The following is a 16,638-nucleotide window of genomic DNA, read 5'->3' as shown; positions in this document are numbered from 1 at the left end:
GCGACCCCGAGCGCCAGCCGAGGCAGGGGCGGGGAGCGGCGTGCCCCGCGGGCTGCGGGGCCCCGGGCGGGGGCCGGGGGCTCCGGACGGAGATCTCCGCAGGGCCCGCTGGCATCGGACGTTCTAACGCATTCCGGCCGGTCCACCAGCCCTGGGTGTGCATTAGGAAACCCGGTCCCCCAGTGACAAGGGGGCTCCCCTGTTTCAGTGAAGCACTTTCGGTGACAGCAGAGGCAAGCCCAAACGACCAAAGTGAAGGTGGTTATTGCACCGGTTGGTTCCGACAGTAAAGGCATTTGAAAGCCTTTGTACGGTGCATGCGATAGACTGACTCCTGCATCCATGGTGCATGGTTAGACCTAGAAACGTGTACCTGCGACGAGCATATGTGGAAATGCACTTCCGAGGACCAGAATAACTCGAGACTGCAATTCTATCCAGACGGAAAATAAAGGTTAATAGGAAAACTAGAGTTCTTGAACACGGGTCCCGAGAGCAGAGGAGTGGGTAATAAGGGGCGAGCCGTTCGTTTTTTGGTGCTTTACTAGGAGAACTCAAGGAGGTCAACCTTAAAAATAAAATTGCCTCTTACCTTGCCAGGGAAAACGAGTTTATTCGGGAATAGCAGGGGTGTTGCAGCTCGAGACTGCAAATTCCCGGGCACAATAGGCAAGTCCTGAGGACAAAGGAGGGGAGTGTTACTTTATAGAGAAAAAGGAGGAAGCTGGGAGGGGCAGTTTTGAGCGAAAGTCCATTCAAGGACAGCCAAGGTGGCTTCTCATTGGCTGAGTGTGGTGATCTTTCATTGGCTGGGCTGTTGTTGGGCCAGGAGAAAACCTTCCTCCTGCCTCTGTGGTCAAATGTGCTTTTTTATTTTTATTTTTTTAATTACATTTTTAAAAATATATTTTTATTAATTTCAGGGAAAGAGGGATAGAAACATCAGTGATGAGAGAGCATCATTGATTGGCTGCCTCCTCCATGCCCCACACTAGGGATCAAGCCTGTAACCCAGGCATGAGCCCTGACTGGGAATTGAACCATGACCTCCTGGTTCACAGGTCGACACTCAAACCACCGAGACACATGGCCGGGAAGGACAAGGTAAGTTCTTCCTGCTGGAGTCTGCAGATGTCAGTGAGTATGGTACATGAGCTTCCCCACCCCGATTTTAATGAGGTTTCCTTTATTCATTTTTACAGGGGATGGAGAGAGTGGGTAGGGCCTGGCTAGCCTGGTGCCGGGTGGGGTCAGCCGGGGGCACAGGCTAGACTCCAAAATCAAGTCCAGCTGCAGCCAATTCTCAACTGAGGGGGCTTAGGCATCTCTCAGGACCCCTGCCTGTTTCCTCGTGTGTGAGATGGCGAAGAGGAGACACACACGAGTAGAGAGCCCAGTGTAGAGCCCGGGACGTGGTCAGCATGCCGTCAGTGTTAGCTTCTCTTACTCAGGAGTCGTGTGACATTTGAACATGACAGAGAAGCTCAGTGATCCGGAGCATAAATTAACCACAGGGGAAAGTGTTGCAACAGGCCAGTCACCTGCTTCAGGTTGCTGTCTGAGGGAAAGGAAAAACCTGTCTTTGCGGTCAGCCAGTGAACAAGCAAGCCCGTGACCCTGCCTGAGGGCCAGCTGCCAGCTCCAGTATCAAAGGGCCACTAGTTGACAAGTAAGGAAAAGTGAAGACTCCTGGGACATCCTCGGATGGGCCATGAGTCACCCACCATCAGCAGGCTGGCCGGGTTGTTCTCATGGTGGCAAAGCTCTGTGCACAGGGCTTTTCCAACCTCTGCACCACGTTTACTAAGGTCCCTTTGGCCCAAAGCAAGTCGCAAAGGGACACATGACCCACCCTGTGGCCATCTTTGGCCCTCATTTAGTGTTATTTAACTCAGGGACTGCCCTGAGGGAAGGTGCAAAGGGGCCCAACGGGAAGGGGTGTTTCAAGAAGAAAAGATAAGTCAGTAAAATGATAGACATCCAAATAAAGTGAGGACAGACAATCCATTGGATGTGGCAACACAGAGGTCATGGTGACTTTGATAAATTCTGTGGAGTACTGGGGACGGGATTGACTGAAAGAGCGAGCACTCCCCATCACATATTGTGAGGCTAACATAACCGAAGGGAAAAGACATATACTCTCATAAACCTATATAAATCTTTTTAAAAATCCTATACAGAACATGAAGCAAACCAAATTCAAGTAATACATAAAATGATAACAAGGATATATGACCAAGTTGGATTTACCCAGGAATATACTTCTGTTTTTTTAAAATATATTTTTATTGATTTTTCACAGAGAGGAAGGGAGAGGGATAGAGAGCTAGAAACATTGATGAGAGAGAAACATCGATCAGCTGCCTCCTGCACACTCCCCACTGGGTATGTGCCCGCAACCAAGGTACATGCCCTTGGCCGGAATCGAACCCGGGACCCCTGAGTCCACAGGCCGGTGCTCTATCCACTGAGCCAAACCGGTCAGGGCTAATTCTGTTTTAACACTTAAAAATCTATGAGTGTGAATCACTGCATCAGGAGATCAAAAAACACCTGTGTAATCATCCACAGATGCAAAAAAAGTTTTGAAGACCACCCAGCACCACTCATGTTGAGAAAAACAAGCTCTTAGGAAACCAGGAATAGAAGGGAACTTCCTTAACCTGATCAAGGGTGCCCACAAACACCTACAGCAAACACCACACCAGTGGTGAAATGCTGGGAACATTCCCTTGACATCAGGAACAGAAGAAGGATGTTCAGCATTGCAATGGAGCCTTAACAATGGAGCACCACACAGCAATGGGATAAAATGTACCAAGATTGGGAGGGGAAAAAAGAAGTCACAGGTAATAGGATTACATATGCAGAAAATTAAAAATAATCTAGAGCTAATTTGTTAGATTTAATAAAAATCTAGCAAGATTACTGAGTATAAAATCAACACACACACACACACACACCAACTTCTACACATCAACAACAAACAACATGTAATTTAGAAAAATGATCCTGTTTACAATAGCAACAAAAGCATGAGTTAGGAAGACTACATCTAACAAAAGAAGTGTATGATCATTAAGGAGAAAATATTTTTTTTTAAATGACTGAGAGCAGGAGAATGTAGAGACACAGTATCTGAATAGATAAGAAGGCCTCAGGGCCACAGATGTCATCTCTCCCTAAAATTACCTATAGAGTCGATGGAATTCTGACCAACATTCCAACAGGAATTTTTATTCAAGTTGACTGGTTCTAAAATATATAACAGGAAGGCAAATGGCCTAGAAGAGCCAAGACACTCCTAAGGAAAAAGAGGGTATGGGACTTGCACCCGCAAAAATCAAGACAAACTTAGTTGTAGTAAGTCAAGCCATTTGTTATTGGCTCAAGGATGGACACACTGACTAATGAAATAGCAGAAAGGCCAGAAACAGACCACACATCTTTTTATATATGGCAGACGAGGCACTGCAGACCAGTAGGGAAAGGAACCGCTTCAGTAAGTGACGGCAGAGCACTTGTTTCTCCATTTGGTGGGGGCGGTGGAATGGAATTAGGTATGTACCTTATACCCTGCTCAGGACCCAGTCCAGATGAACTAAGGAAGACTAAACTTTTAAAATATAGGTGAGTATCTTTATGACCTTGGGGAAGGAAGATTTCTTAAGGGACAAAAAGTGCTAACCACATGAGGTAAGACTGATAAATTTGATCATATTAAACTTAAGAACATCTGTTCATTATAAGATGTATTAAAGTAAAAATCCACACAACAAATAGGGAGAAGATGTTGGCAATCCATATGACTGTCAGAGGATTTGTATCCAGGATATGTGAAGAACTATGTATCGGGTTAGAAAAGGCAAACAACTTAATGGAAAATGGACAAAAGACTCGAACAGCAGAGGAAACACGAGTGGCCAATAAGCACATGAAAAGATGTTCAACCTCATCAGTAACGGGAAATGCAGGTTCGGATCGCAGTACCACTATTTTACACCCGGTAGTGGGTTGGTAACATTTAAAAGACTGACGGTCTCAAGTGTTGGAGAGGTTGTGGGTCAGCAGAATCCTTAAACGTTGCCAGTGGGAGCTGCTTCATTTGCAACCACTTTGGAAAACACTTGTCTCATAAAATTGAATATTTGTGTACCTCACTAGCCAAGGATCTCTCTCCTAAGCACGCACCTGGGAAAAATACTTCCGCGTGTGGTCAGGAGACAGACAGCAGCCGTGTGCAAAGGCCGTGTTCACAATATCCAACTACCCACTTACCGGGGAAAGAGGAAACGCGTCGGGGTAAGTCCACGCACTGTACACATTGTGAAATGGTGACCGACAGTCAATGACTCAACTGTGGCAACAAGGGTGAGTCTTGGAAATAAAATTTTGGCTGAAACACAAGCCATTCCGTAGAGCCTAGAAACAAGGAAAAGAAGTAAGCACAAGAAAGTAGGCACACATACACCTACAACTTATGTATATATTATTATGTCTACTTATGTAATTTATTGTGTGTACACATGCACTAGTATATATGTACACGCACATATACAGACATCTGCACACATAATGCATTCACAAGTAAGGGAGTGATCAGCAGTTTCAGGGGGAGACCGCCTCCAGCAGGCAGACAGTGGGGGACTGGGTGGGGGAAGAGCCTGCAGACCAAAGTTACTGAAGACAGCCTCAGTCCTGAGCAGGCAGAGGGCACGTATGATGCTTCGTAAGTTACGTATATTTACATATGACCTTTCGGTAAGTCAAGTAGCATAGTAAGTATATTTTAAAATGTAAATTTTAAAAGAAGAAGAAAGATTGGCAAGACTAGCATCAGGCAGGGGGAAGTCCCCCTGGATAAGGTGTCAAGACTGGTAGCACTGTCGTCTTGGCATAAGAACTAAACAGTGTGCGGGAACGTGGGGGTTTGGCTCACTGAGCAGATGGGACGTTTGCCGTCTCGAGCTGGTTGGCCAAAGCCCTGTGCTCCACATTCTCCTCATCAAAGACCCAGAGAGACTCCATAAGGCCTCGTGCACAGGTGCGTGCTCAGGGAGGGGGCTTATTTGGGTGGCAGAACCCCCCAGAGAGATGGCCTCCGAACCACTGCCTAGGGCCTGGCATCCCCCTGCCCCCTGTGCCTCTGAGGCCTGTGTGCCCAGTGCTTCCTGGGGGGTCCCGTGATCCTCCCAGCATCCCTCCAGGAGCCCCACTCTGCTCAAGGCAAGCAGTGGAGGGAACTGGAGAACGTGAGAGAAGCAAGTCTCTTCTCAGGGGGAAGGTTCAAGTGACAAAAAAGTCTCAGGGAAGAATCTCATGTTTGTCATCGTCCCCTGGGGGTATCGGCCGGGAGAACTGATCAGTGAGGGTGTGGGTCACTGGAGCCCCATGTGGATCCAGGCCAGGACACAGCGTGGGGCCGTGGGTCGGGGGAGAACATGAGGACCCGGAGGGGGTCCGGGTGGCTGAACTGGCGCAGGCCCAGAGCAGGTCCCAGACTCCCTTCTGTCCAGGGTCCAGGACCTCAGGGAAACCCAGGCACACATTCCAGAAGGATGAGAGCATCATAGTCTATGCGGGTTTGTCTGAATGGCAGACATGCATAAGCCCAGCTAGTCTTGCTTTCTAGAATTCCACTTCTATTTTTGGTGGAATATAAAAGCTTCGACTATTTCCCAAAATGGAAGAACATATTTTTTCCTTGACTGCCTTATAGTGTCTTGGTTGCCCATTCAGTCTGTGGGTGCGGGGTGAGGCCCCCGTCCCAGTTCCTGGAGCAGGGGCTGGCTGAGTGCACCACGACGGCTTTCCCGAGCCCAACGTGTATTTCATTTCGGTGTTTCATGCTCGGCATTTAATCCATATTCCACAGGCAGCTTTGCAGGAGGGCAGCAGGACATCCTGTAACGGGGTGCCAGGCAGCTTCTCGGCAAGGATTCCAGGCCTCAGGTCACAGCCTGTCCCCCAGGAGGAAGGGAGAAGAGGAGGGGGAACTGGGACAGTCCGCCCTCTCACTGCATTGCCCTAAGCACGTGGGTGGCGGGCACTGGGCACTCTTGTTATGAGTGGAGATAGTTTAACAGGCTGTTTCAAGAAACGCTCAGCCCCCATCAGGCTGGTAAGTGTAAGTGAAGGGGCCCAGCTTGGCTCATTCCCATTAGCGTGTCAGCCTCCGTCACAACCGGTTGATTGACAGAAGGATCTGAGCTTAATTATTTAAAAAAAAAAACCTTTCTAGAAAGTAACAGAAACTTGCTAACATGTTAAAATAACAGTTAGTCCATGTTTCACCCAAAAAAGAGCCTGTAGCAAGTCTACCAGAGAAGCTGCTCCCCACCTCTGTTTCTCAGCAATGTCTGGCAGGAATCCTACCCCAGCCCATCAGACCCTCTCATGCTAATTATTAACCCACTAGAGGCCCGGTGCACAAAATTCATGCACTGGGGGTAGAAGGGGGTTCCTCAGCCCAGCCTGCACCCTCTTTCACTCCGGCAATCGGACATCCTTAGCACTGCCACAGAGGCGGGAGAGGCTCCCACCACCACCGTTGTGCTTGCCAGCCTTGAGCCAGGCTTCTGGCGGAGAGGCGCTTCCCCCTGTGGGAGGCACTTCCTCCTGCATTGAGCGTCTGCCCCCTGGTGGTCAGTGTGTGTCATAGTGACTGGTTGTTCTGCTGTTCAGTCAATTTGCATATTAGCCTTTTATTATATAGGACTAAGGGCCCGAATTCATGTACCTTGAAAGGAACTGTGGGCTGCAAGGCTGCGGTGGGCACAGGAACAGGTCTTGGCCCATCCTCCACACCCCCACCCAGCCCCTCCTGCCATAGCCCCCAGGTCCCCTGTCTGCTGGCAGCCCCGCTCCCTCTGCCACCGCTCTGATGCGCTGACAGCACTGGCCCCGCTCGCACCTGCTGACAGCATGGAGCAATTGGGGCCAGTGCCAGCAGCGGGTGAGAGCAGGGCCGGTGCCATCAGCGGGTACAAGCGGCAGTTGCTGCCCCGATTGCCCCTCAGGAACAGGGGGAGGTGGAGAAGCCCTGAGGGGTGATTGGGGCAGCAGCCACCACTTGCATCTGCTGACAGCGCCGAGCGATCAGGGCCGGTACCGGGAGCCAGCAGTGGGTGCAAATGGGGCCAGTGCTGGCAGCAGGTGCGAGCACCTGGCAGGACCATAGCGCACGGGAGCAAAGAATTTTCAGTAACCACCAGAGGCTCACCCCAATAACAGAAACCGGCACTCCGCCTTGGCCTGGCACCCCCACTCACCTGCTCCACCATCCCACCACGGCCGACGCCCGCCATGTTCCGCATGCACCCCTTTTGGTCAGCGCACTTCATAGCGACCGGTTGTTTGGTTGTTCCCCCATTCAGTCTATTTGCATATTAGGGTTTTATATAGATTGCATTGGCAGACAGTTTACCTATGGTAAAAAGCAAGTACCTCAGTGGCCTAGCTGGATAACTTGTGACAGATATATACACTGTATAACCAGAATCCCGATCACATTACAGCAGCCACCCTCAGCCCCAGAAAATCCTTTTTAAGTCAAGCCAAGAGGAAGCCATTCTTGACATCTCTGACCTGTGGTGGGTCTATTTCTGGACTCCATTCTGTCCCTTCACCTGTTGTTTTCGTGGCTGCCTTGATTCCTGTAGCTTCGCAGCCAGAGCTGCTGTCAGTCCCAGAGGCTCTTTGTTAGCACTATTGGGGCTCCTCGGAGCCCTTTGTGTCTCCATCACACTTTTAGAATCAGCTCCTCAATTTCTACAAAAAAAGCCTGCTGGGATTTTGATGAGGGAGGCATTGAGCAGCAGGTTATTTTGGGGAGAAAGACGCTAAAAGGTGCCGAGTCTTCCCCCCACGGTCGTGGCACGTATCTCTGTTCATTTACTGCTTTCATTTCTCTTGGCAGCATTCTTTGGCGTTTTCGGAGTAGAAGTCTTACATATCTTTTTGTTAAACTCATTCCCACATACCTTATGTTTTTTGCTGCTCCTGTAAACGGTGTTTTTAAATTTAACTTTCCTCTTGTGTCTTGCTAGCATTTAGAAGTGAGATTGGTTTTGCGTGTTGGTGTATCTTTGCCTTCTCTATGTTCAGTTACTAATTCCATTGCTTTTTGTGGGTTTTGAGGGATTTTCTATATCGACGTCTACAGCCCTGTTGTTTATGAACAAACACAGGGTTACTTCCTCCTCTCCACTCTGTATGCTCCCTTTTCTTTTTCTTGCCTCATTGCATCGGCCAGGACTGTGACACAGGGTTGCAGATGACACTCTTGCTGTGCCCACATGACTGAGCTAATGGGGCGGTGGAACAGATGGTGCAGGGACCCCAGGAAGCCACAAGAGGAAGGTAATACAGGACTTTTCTTTTGGGGTCTGGCTGACGTCTCAATGTTCATTAAAGAGCAAACCCTAGAAGAATATCACATATTGTATAATTCATGAGACGCAGGCCAGCTATATAATATGCAGGCCCAGTGAAAAATGAAAATGTTGGCACCTTGTTCAAAATGCAGGACAAAAGCCCTTTCATTTCTTTCGAAGTCTCTCTCCCTCTCTCTCCCGCCCTCCCTCCTTTCTTTCCTCCCTCTCATCTACTCTCTCTCTCTCTGTCATGATCCCTGGGGCATGGGAATATTTACAAGGCAAATACAGACCCTCATAGGCACCAGGGATCCCACTCTACCACTTAGTATTCCGGTCCACGTGCTCATCTCCACCCCTTCCCACCCTGTGTCCAGGCCTCTGATAGAGCAGAGGTGGTAGTGGTCACTGAGTGGGGGTGGGCAGGTGGTGAGAGATGTGGCCACTTTCGAGGCCAGGCTCCAAGCCCAGAACATGCTCCGTCTTCAAAACACAAATTCAGCAATGAAACTGCTAAAATTTCAAGACAGTAACCACAGAGCATTAAAATTGCTAGCAGGGTCCTCCTGAGCACAGACGCCCCTGAGTATGGGCCTTCCTGGGTGTGGACCTTCCTGAACATGAACCCCGGAAATGCCACTTTGATCAAACACCGACTTCCCTGCATACCTGGGCCGGTTTCCGGCTTGCTCTTCTCTCCCAGGTCTGTCTGTTCGTGCACCTGACCGGGCATGTTGTGCCGAAGGGAGGGCTGGTCCCAACACAGTGCCTTATTTTCAGTGTCTGATGACTATCTTTGAGGGAGCATTCAGAAGCTATTTCTTGTGACAAAGATTTATTTATGTGCCATTTCGCAGTCCTCAAATTCACTCCATGCCTTTTTCTCCTGTTATAGTCAAAGAAAATCCTACCTGCCTCTCCCTCTGCCTTCCACCTCCTTCATGAGCCGGTCAGTCTTCCTTCAGTGGCGGGTGTGGGCCTGCCCCACCAGGCAGACACAGGAGGTTCTCTGGCCGTGCCATTGGCAGTGAATTTTTTGGTTCCTTATCGCTTTCTCTTTGATAACTTTTGGAATTGGTGGACTCTACACGTGCACACGCCCCTCCTATAGAGAACAACCAAGTCATTATTCTTAAAAAAAAGGATTTAAAAGGAAGGAGCCACGCACCCAGATGGTTCGGGTGGAGGAGGGGCAGAAGCCGGTGACAATCCACAAACTGGGGCTCCGTGCGTTAATAGCGCCTGGAAATATCTCTGCTTGGTATCTCTGACAAGCAAAGGCTTTGTGGGAAAACCATTTTTATTTCAGGATCTGCCGAGACCGCCCTCCCGTTGGCCCCGCGTTTCCTTTCATTCTGCTGCGGCTCCATTCTGTCCTTCCACGAATAGAAGAAACCAGAAGGTGCAGGAAGAGAGATAAACGCCGACAAGCGGCGCAGCCTCTGCCCCACGTGTCGGCTTTCGGGCTTTGTCTTCCTTTTCCACAAAGAGGTGCCTTTCTGTTTGGTTGGCTTCTCATGACTAATGTGAGATCCTGGTTACTGAAGCGATGGAAGTGGGTGACTTAAATCTGGGCTGGAGAGGGGTTTCCTTCACAGCCTCTCGGCGCGTGGGAGCCGGTCCTGCCCGGCCTTGCTGTGTGCGGTGTGGGCTTTTCATGCCTGGTTATGCTAATCCTGCTGAAGCCACTCGGCAGAAAATAGTCTAAAAATACCCTCCCCATCACGGTGGCTCTGGCTCAATAAAACCGGCAGGGCCCTTAGGTTGACGGCATCTGGTTAAGGAAGGGTGGGCGCCGACACCACTGTGGTGTGGTGGCTGCTGGGCCCGTAGCCCAGGATGCCAGCGTGGCAGCCGCTACTCCTGCCTCTGCAGCTGCACCTGGAGTCAGGGTTCCCTCGCACCGCCCTCTGCTCCTGGAGTTCCCCCACACGCTCAGCTCTGCAGCAGTGGCCTTTTCCAGAGGCCTGGGTGCTGCCCCACTGGCCAGTTTCTATGCGGCGCCTCCCCCACATCTCCCAGGGGCTCGGGACCCCCACATTGTCAAGAAGGACTCCCTGGGGCAGGTCCGACAGGTGCCCTTTCCCGCTGACTGAGGGTCCGCGTAGGCTCACGGCACTTCCTGAGCACTGTGCCCTCACCATGACCCACTGGCAAGCTGTGAATGAAGATGGGACAGGCATGGCTCCCCTTCCTGCACTGCCTTCCTGTCAGCCTCCCTGATAGTGACCCTGTAGAATTCTCCTTCCTCCCCACCCTCACGTTCACCCATTCCTATCCTGGACCCCTAGACAGGAGGCTCTGCTCACCCGCAGCCCCCAGGTTTCACCTGCTCGGGAGGGTAGGACGCTGCATAGTGGATAGGCAGCAGGCACACGACTTAAGAAAGTGGCTTCCAGCCACTCCCTGCGGTTGGGACCCTCCCTGGGGGCCACCCTGAGCTCTGAAGGTTCAGAGGCTGGCTTCTGGGTCAGCTGGGTCCTCACAGCTTCTGTCCAGACCGGGGAGGACCCTCCCCTCTGCACTCCCTAACTGGCAGGCGATGATGCTAATCCTCCGCTCGGGAGCTGTGATGGTTAATTTCACCCGTCAACTTGATATTTGGCTCAGATATTTGGTTCAGCATCTCTCTGGGTCTGTGTTCGAGGGTGTTTCTGGGTGAGATTAACGTTTACATAGGTAGACGGAGTAAGCAGATTGCCCTCCCCAGACGGTGGGCCTCAACTGATCAGGTGAAGGTTTGAGGATGGCAAAAAGACTGACCTCCCCCAAGTGAGAAAGGACTCTCCTGCCTGCTGGCCTTTGAATGGAGACACTGGCTTTTTCCTGCCTTCAGCTGGAACGAAACCTTCAGCTCTCTCGAGTCTCCAGCCTGCTGACTCAGCCTGCAGGTCCCGACGTGTGTCAGCTTCCATCATCGTGTGAGCTAATGCCTTGTGGTAAATCTCTCCCTATATATACATCTGGTAGTTCTGTTTCTCTGGAGAGCCCCGAGAATACAGATGTGCCGGCCTGGAGTTCCATGGAGAGGTGGAGGCAGCAAACCCGAGTTATCACTGCAGCATGATGAGATCCCATGGGAGTGGCTGTAGGAGAAGCAAAGGGGTGCACGGATGAGGTCAGGACAGAGAGAGGGGGCCGCGGGGGCGGCCAGCAGGGGTGCTGTGCTGGGAGCTGCGTCCTCTCCCTGGTCCCCACGCAGAGACGCTTCCTGTCCTGTAAGGGCTTGTCCATAGTTTCCAGTTCTTTCCTCTGCAAACAGCACAACCTGAGGACCTGACGCCACTTCCTCTGGACTTGCCAGCAGTGGCTGGCAGGCGGGCAGGGCGTGCTCACTCGGAATCCGACAGTGTGGGAACTCCTGCCCGCTCCGTGTGAGTTGAGTTCATCGCTTTAAGATGACAAATTGAGCAAAATTCTACAACCTAACAACTCCTAGAGTGGCCTGTGTCCACCTCGGTCGATGGGCTGTGGCTGCATTAAGGCTCCTGGACACCCGCCTGTTTGGTTATGCTCAAGGCTCTGGCCTGTTACCATCCAGGCTGGGGAGCCAAGTTGGCGCCCAAAGCATGTTTCTTTGTTTAATGGACAGTCTCTGGAGGGCTCCAGTTCTCCTCTAGGTTTCCCCCTCCTCGGGGCACCATCTTTGCCAACCATTTTTCTACCATGAGGCCGCTAGTCCCCAGGGACTCACCCACCTGCAGCTCAGAGTGTCCCCTCCTCGACCCACAATCCAGGTCCAGGGTCTGGCCATGGGAGGAACAGCTATCAAAATGCAAACTCCAGTTGTACCCAGTAGGTTCCAGTTGTGTCCAGGGTAGTCTATTTGGAACTGATGACTTGGAGACTTTTAAGAGCTCATAAAATATGAATTTGTGATTGAATGGAGTGAAACAACCATATACCTTAATTAAATTAAGACCAGACTCTACGATAATAACGTTTTGATAGTGCTTGCTATGTGCCAGATGCTAATAGAAGTACATACTTTACATATATTTGCATATTTGATCCTCAACACAACCCACGAGGTTGCCATGATTACGGTTCCCACTCGTGGATAAGTAGATTTAGGTACAGAGATGCCATGCAGCCCTCCACTCAGGCACAAACAGCAAGTGGTCAATTACCATGAAAACCAGCCAACTTAGCTATGAAATGGTGAAATTAAAGGAGTAACCAGGCACCAGCTTTAGGCACCCGATTAGCAAATACTAAAAAGACTGTCGTGGGGGGAGGACACGTCGGGGACGCTGGCGCTTTTGTCGCTTGTCTCTGTGGGATACTTGGATGTCCCCTACCAGAAACCTTAAAAATGAGTCCAACTTCTTAGAATTTGTCCTGAGGATATGAGATATGCCCCCAAATATAAGCACAGCTGTATTTTCACAGCTTTCTGACAAAAGCTAAAATCTGAACAACTTAAATGGTCAACAATGAAGAATTAGTCAGTAAATTGTATTTCTTCAGACAATGTCAGTCCACACAACTCTCCATTTACTGACCTTGAAAACTGCTAGTGATGTCATTGTTAAATGAAAAATCCATACGACAGATCGTATATTACACGCTCATATAGGACAACGTGCGTAGTTATCTGTGCTCAGATAGAGACAGGCATATGAGGCATTTTCTGTGGGATGGTGTTATGAGTGTCTTCTTCTTTTTATTAATTATACTGTTTGCCATGAAGATGTGTAGCTCAGGCCGAAACCGGTTTGGCTCAGTGGATAGAGCATCGGCCTGCGGACTGAGAGGTCCCGGGTTCGATTCCGGTCGAGGGCATGTACCTGGGTTGCGGGCACATCCCCGGTGGGGGATGTGCAGGAGGCAGCTGATCGATGTTTCTCTCTCATCGATGTTTCTAACTCTCTCTATCTCTCTCCCTTCCTCTCTGTGAAAAATCAATAAAAAAATATATTTAAAAAAAAAAAAAGATGTGTAGCTCATGCAGCAAGCGTGGAAAAGGTGCCTCCCATGGTGTGAGCAGACTCCGTGTTCCATTTCTTAGGTCTCATTTCTCTGGAAAACGTGGAACAGCCGACCCCCTGCCCTGGCTCCTGCTCAGAGCTCTGCCAGCGCACGGAGCCTTCTGGATGGAAAGGCCTTGCCAGCTCCCTTTGCTGGAAGAGTCTGCAGTTAATTAAAGGCTCTCCTCTGAGCACACCTGTCTGGAGTCTGGTCGCTTGGCCGCATGGAGCACCTGCCGGGCGCTCGGGCATCCTGGGGATGGAATGTGCTGGACGTGCAGCGGCAGGTCATAGCGGGAGCTCTAGCCCAGGACGGAGAGAAAACAGCGAGTGTGAGCTGAGCCTCCGCGATGGCTGCTGGGAGGACTATGGTCACGACGCGGTGCTGGGAACACAAGCCCAGTGTCTGAGGACGACGCTTCTGGACAGTTCCAGTCACAGAGCAGAAGCTGGTACCATGAGGTGAACAGAAAACCCAGAAATGCTCAGCAAGATCTCAGGACAAGGGGTAAAGGAACTCTTACACTTGGCTGGGCATGTGGGGTGGGCTAAATGCTCCAACCAGTAGTCACAAAAATGCTTCATTGGCTCAAACACATGACCAGTGTGGTCCTTGAAAGCGGTTCATCTGCTGGGCCGCAGGGTGAGGGCCGTGGGAGGGCCTGAGTAGCACAGAGGGTCCCTTCCCCACTCAGCCATTCAGGGACCAAGCTGCCATCTTCCAAGGGACTTTGCAGGTCGCTGGGCTGCCTCCCTTCCCACCGGCTGCGAGGAAGAGAGCGGGGAGGCGAGGGCCTCTGGAAGCATCCTGCTCCCACAGTTTGTTGGCTAGAACTTGGTCCCGGGCCACTGGCCACAAGGAGGCTGGGAGTTGCCTCCAGAGTGCGGCCCAGGAAGGATGACGGGGTCTGTGAAGCAGCAGCTGGCGTCTGCGTGCATTAACAGTTAACCGTGGAATATGCTGACCCTTGAGAAGTTGCAATGTTTTCTAGAATAAAAAAAATGATTAAGGAAAGTTTGCGTGTGGCCATGACAGGAATAGCTTCATGAGCGGCCCTCTCATTAGACAGGGTGGGTCACTGCAGCTCTGCCACAGAAAGCAAGTAGCAAGGGCACTTCTGGACCCTCAAACCTGCCATTTATAACATCTTTTCTCCTTTAAAAGAGCAAATGTAAGTAGTATAATTATTTTGTGAGCATAACAGAGAAACAATGATTTTAGAATCACAATGACTGAAAGTATTTAATTATGTGGTTCTTTACCAAAATTAATGCAAATATCATAAAAATGTGAACTTGATTCCTGGGCCGGTGTTGCTCGGTGGTTAGAGCGTCAGCCTACACACCCTAGGGTTTCGGGTTCGATTCCCAGTCAAGGGCATGTACCTGGGTTGTGGGTTCCCTCCCCGCCCCCAGTCGATGTGTCTCTCTCACATCTATGTTTCCCTCTCTCTCTCCCCCCACCCTCCCTTCCATTCTCTCTGAAAAAGGTTTGGAAAAAATACCCTCAGGTTGACTTGAAGATTTTGTTTCTAAAAAGGGCTTTTGTGGCAGACATTGCATATCTTTGAATGGCTTTTAATTTTTAAAACACATTTTCCTGTTTTTCTTCCAATGTGTTTTTTTCTGGTATTTTTTTTTTTGATCCCCGTACAACTTTGCTCTGACCACACTTATTTTTCAAAATTCTTTTGTAATTGAATCCTGTATTTTCAGTTTGTACCAAAACTATGTGAAAGCTACCTCGACCAAGAAGTCCCTGGGCTAATGTTCACCAGATGGGCTGCCGCGTGCGTGGCCTTCTCTGCAGGACGCATCGGACTCCTGCCCAGATGGGCAGGGAGCTTCCTGAAAATGGACAGGGTGGGGGCAAGACGGTGTGTTATTGCCCCTAGAGCCGCCCACACGTCGAAATGAAGAGAGGAAACCGTTCCTCTATCTAAACTGTTTTCAGGTTGAAGGACATTGGATGGGAAATCCTGATCAGAAGAAGGTACATTTAGCATCATCATTGATAACAATTTCCACTCAACATATTTTTAATATGGGTAACTCCCCCCCCAAATATAAAATGTTTAAGTTCAGCTATTGAATATGGAACTTTCCTTGCAAATTATTTCTTACCAAAGGGACATGTCAATCTAGTGACGGCAGTCTATTTTAGGGGCTTACTTTCTCTCCGCAGTGGAATGCGGGGAGTCCACGAGCAGATGGAGAAGGCCGGATCCTGGTTTTACTGTAGCAGGCGGCCAATTCCTCAGGCTGAGGAGTTTTTAAATGTTGAAATGTATTCTGCAGGAGAATCTTAGGTGTTAACTATCCAACCTCGTGTTGGCCTGTGAAACTTAATCTTCAGCAAAGAAATAAAAGCAACTCTAGGCTTCTATTTTATTGAGCTCCTCTGAGAGTAAAATTATGCAATCACATAATGGAAGTGGCTTTTTTGTGTGTGTTTTTTTGTTACAGCTTCTGGCTACCAGTCTTCACCACCACCGCTTTGGACACAAAATCAAAAAGACCAGCTGGAATGGAATGATATGCATACCAGCAATATTTCTTACTCTCATCACATTTTGTGCAAAATAAACACCTAGTAGTTTAAGAACAACTTTGGATGTATTTGGTTTACTTCTAATATGTGAGTGATTAATTTTTGCACTTTATAAGAGTCCGTTCTCCCATCTTAAGCTCTGCATGCTGAGCGCCCCCACGAGTGGTGCCCAGAGGGGTGTGGTGTGGGTTCCTGGCCTCCCTCTCCTCCCCACCCCTCCCCCACCTTTCTTCATGCTTACATTTCACTTTAAATATCCTTGCACCTCCATCACCTGCTTTATTAACCTCAAATAATGCCTTTGGGCCACGGGCCACACAGATGTGGACACGAGCACACTCTTTCTCCTGCCCACCTGCTTGCCCCTCTACGCTCCAAACCCCTGTGAGTGTTAGTTAGGATTTCTCTATGGTCAGAAATTTATGACCTAACATCCTCACACATTTAGTCACTTTGTTCTGGCCTTCGTCCTGTGGTTAAGCGGATTCACAGCTCACTGCTAGTTATTTTGATAATGTTTTAAAATTCATTTTTAGTTGGCTGAAATATACCCGCTAGCGCATAAGAATCCTATCTCCTGAGTGTGGCATGTTGAAAAATGTTTGTAGTTGTCTGTCCCTTAGGACACACATACGGACTATTTCTGCACTTATTTCATTCTTTGTTTTTTGTTTTGTTTTTTTCATCAAAGCTTTGTGGTTTTCCTCATAATAGATCTTGTACATATTTTGTTAGATAT

The 16,638-nt window shown here is 49.6% G+C and overlaps 2 long non-coding RNA genes across 3 annotated transcripts; both read left to right on the top strand.

Annotated features, from left to right (window-relative positions):
* The first annotated feature begins 1,456 nt into the window (after positions 1 to 1,456).
* Positions 1,457 to 13,395, top strand: LOC111828177. 2 transcript variants are annotated; one of them, XR_002831961.1, is made up of 4 exons: positions 1,457 to 1,669; positions 3,787 to 3,977; positions 4,168 to 4,305; positions 13,316 to 13,395. It is a non-coding gene; the product is annotated as an uncharacterized LOC111828177 (long non-coding RNA). The 2 variants fall into 2 exon arrangements; XR_002831960.1 differs by having other exon boundaries at positions 3,787 to 4,305.
* Positions 13,396 to 13,435: 40 nt separating this feature from the next.
* LOC102425897 lies at positions 13,436 to 15,956 on the top strand. Its single transcript, XR_002831959.1, has 3 exons — positions 13,436 to 13,856; positions 15,065 to 15,341; positions 15,815 to 15,956. It is a non-coding gene; the product is annotated as an uncharacterized LOC102425897 (long non-coding RNA).
* Positions 15,957 to 16,638: the final 682 nt, after the last annotated feature.

This window comes from Myotis lucifugus, unplaced genomic scaffold (genome assembly GCF_000147115.1).
Source record: "Myotis lucifugus unplaced genomic scaffold, Myoluc2.0 scaffold_291, whole genome shotgun sequence".
NCBI classification, from domain to species: domain Eukaryota; kingdom Metazoa; phylum Chordata; class Mammalia; order Chiroptera; family Vespertilionidae; genus Myotis; species Myotis lucifugus.
The sequence above is the reverse complement of the archived record's forward strand: the minus strand, read 5'-3'. Positions and strand labels throughout refer to the sequence as shown.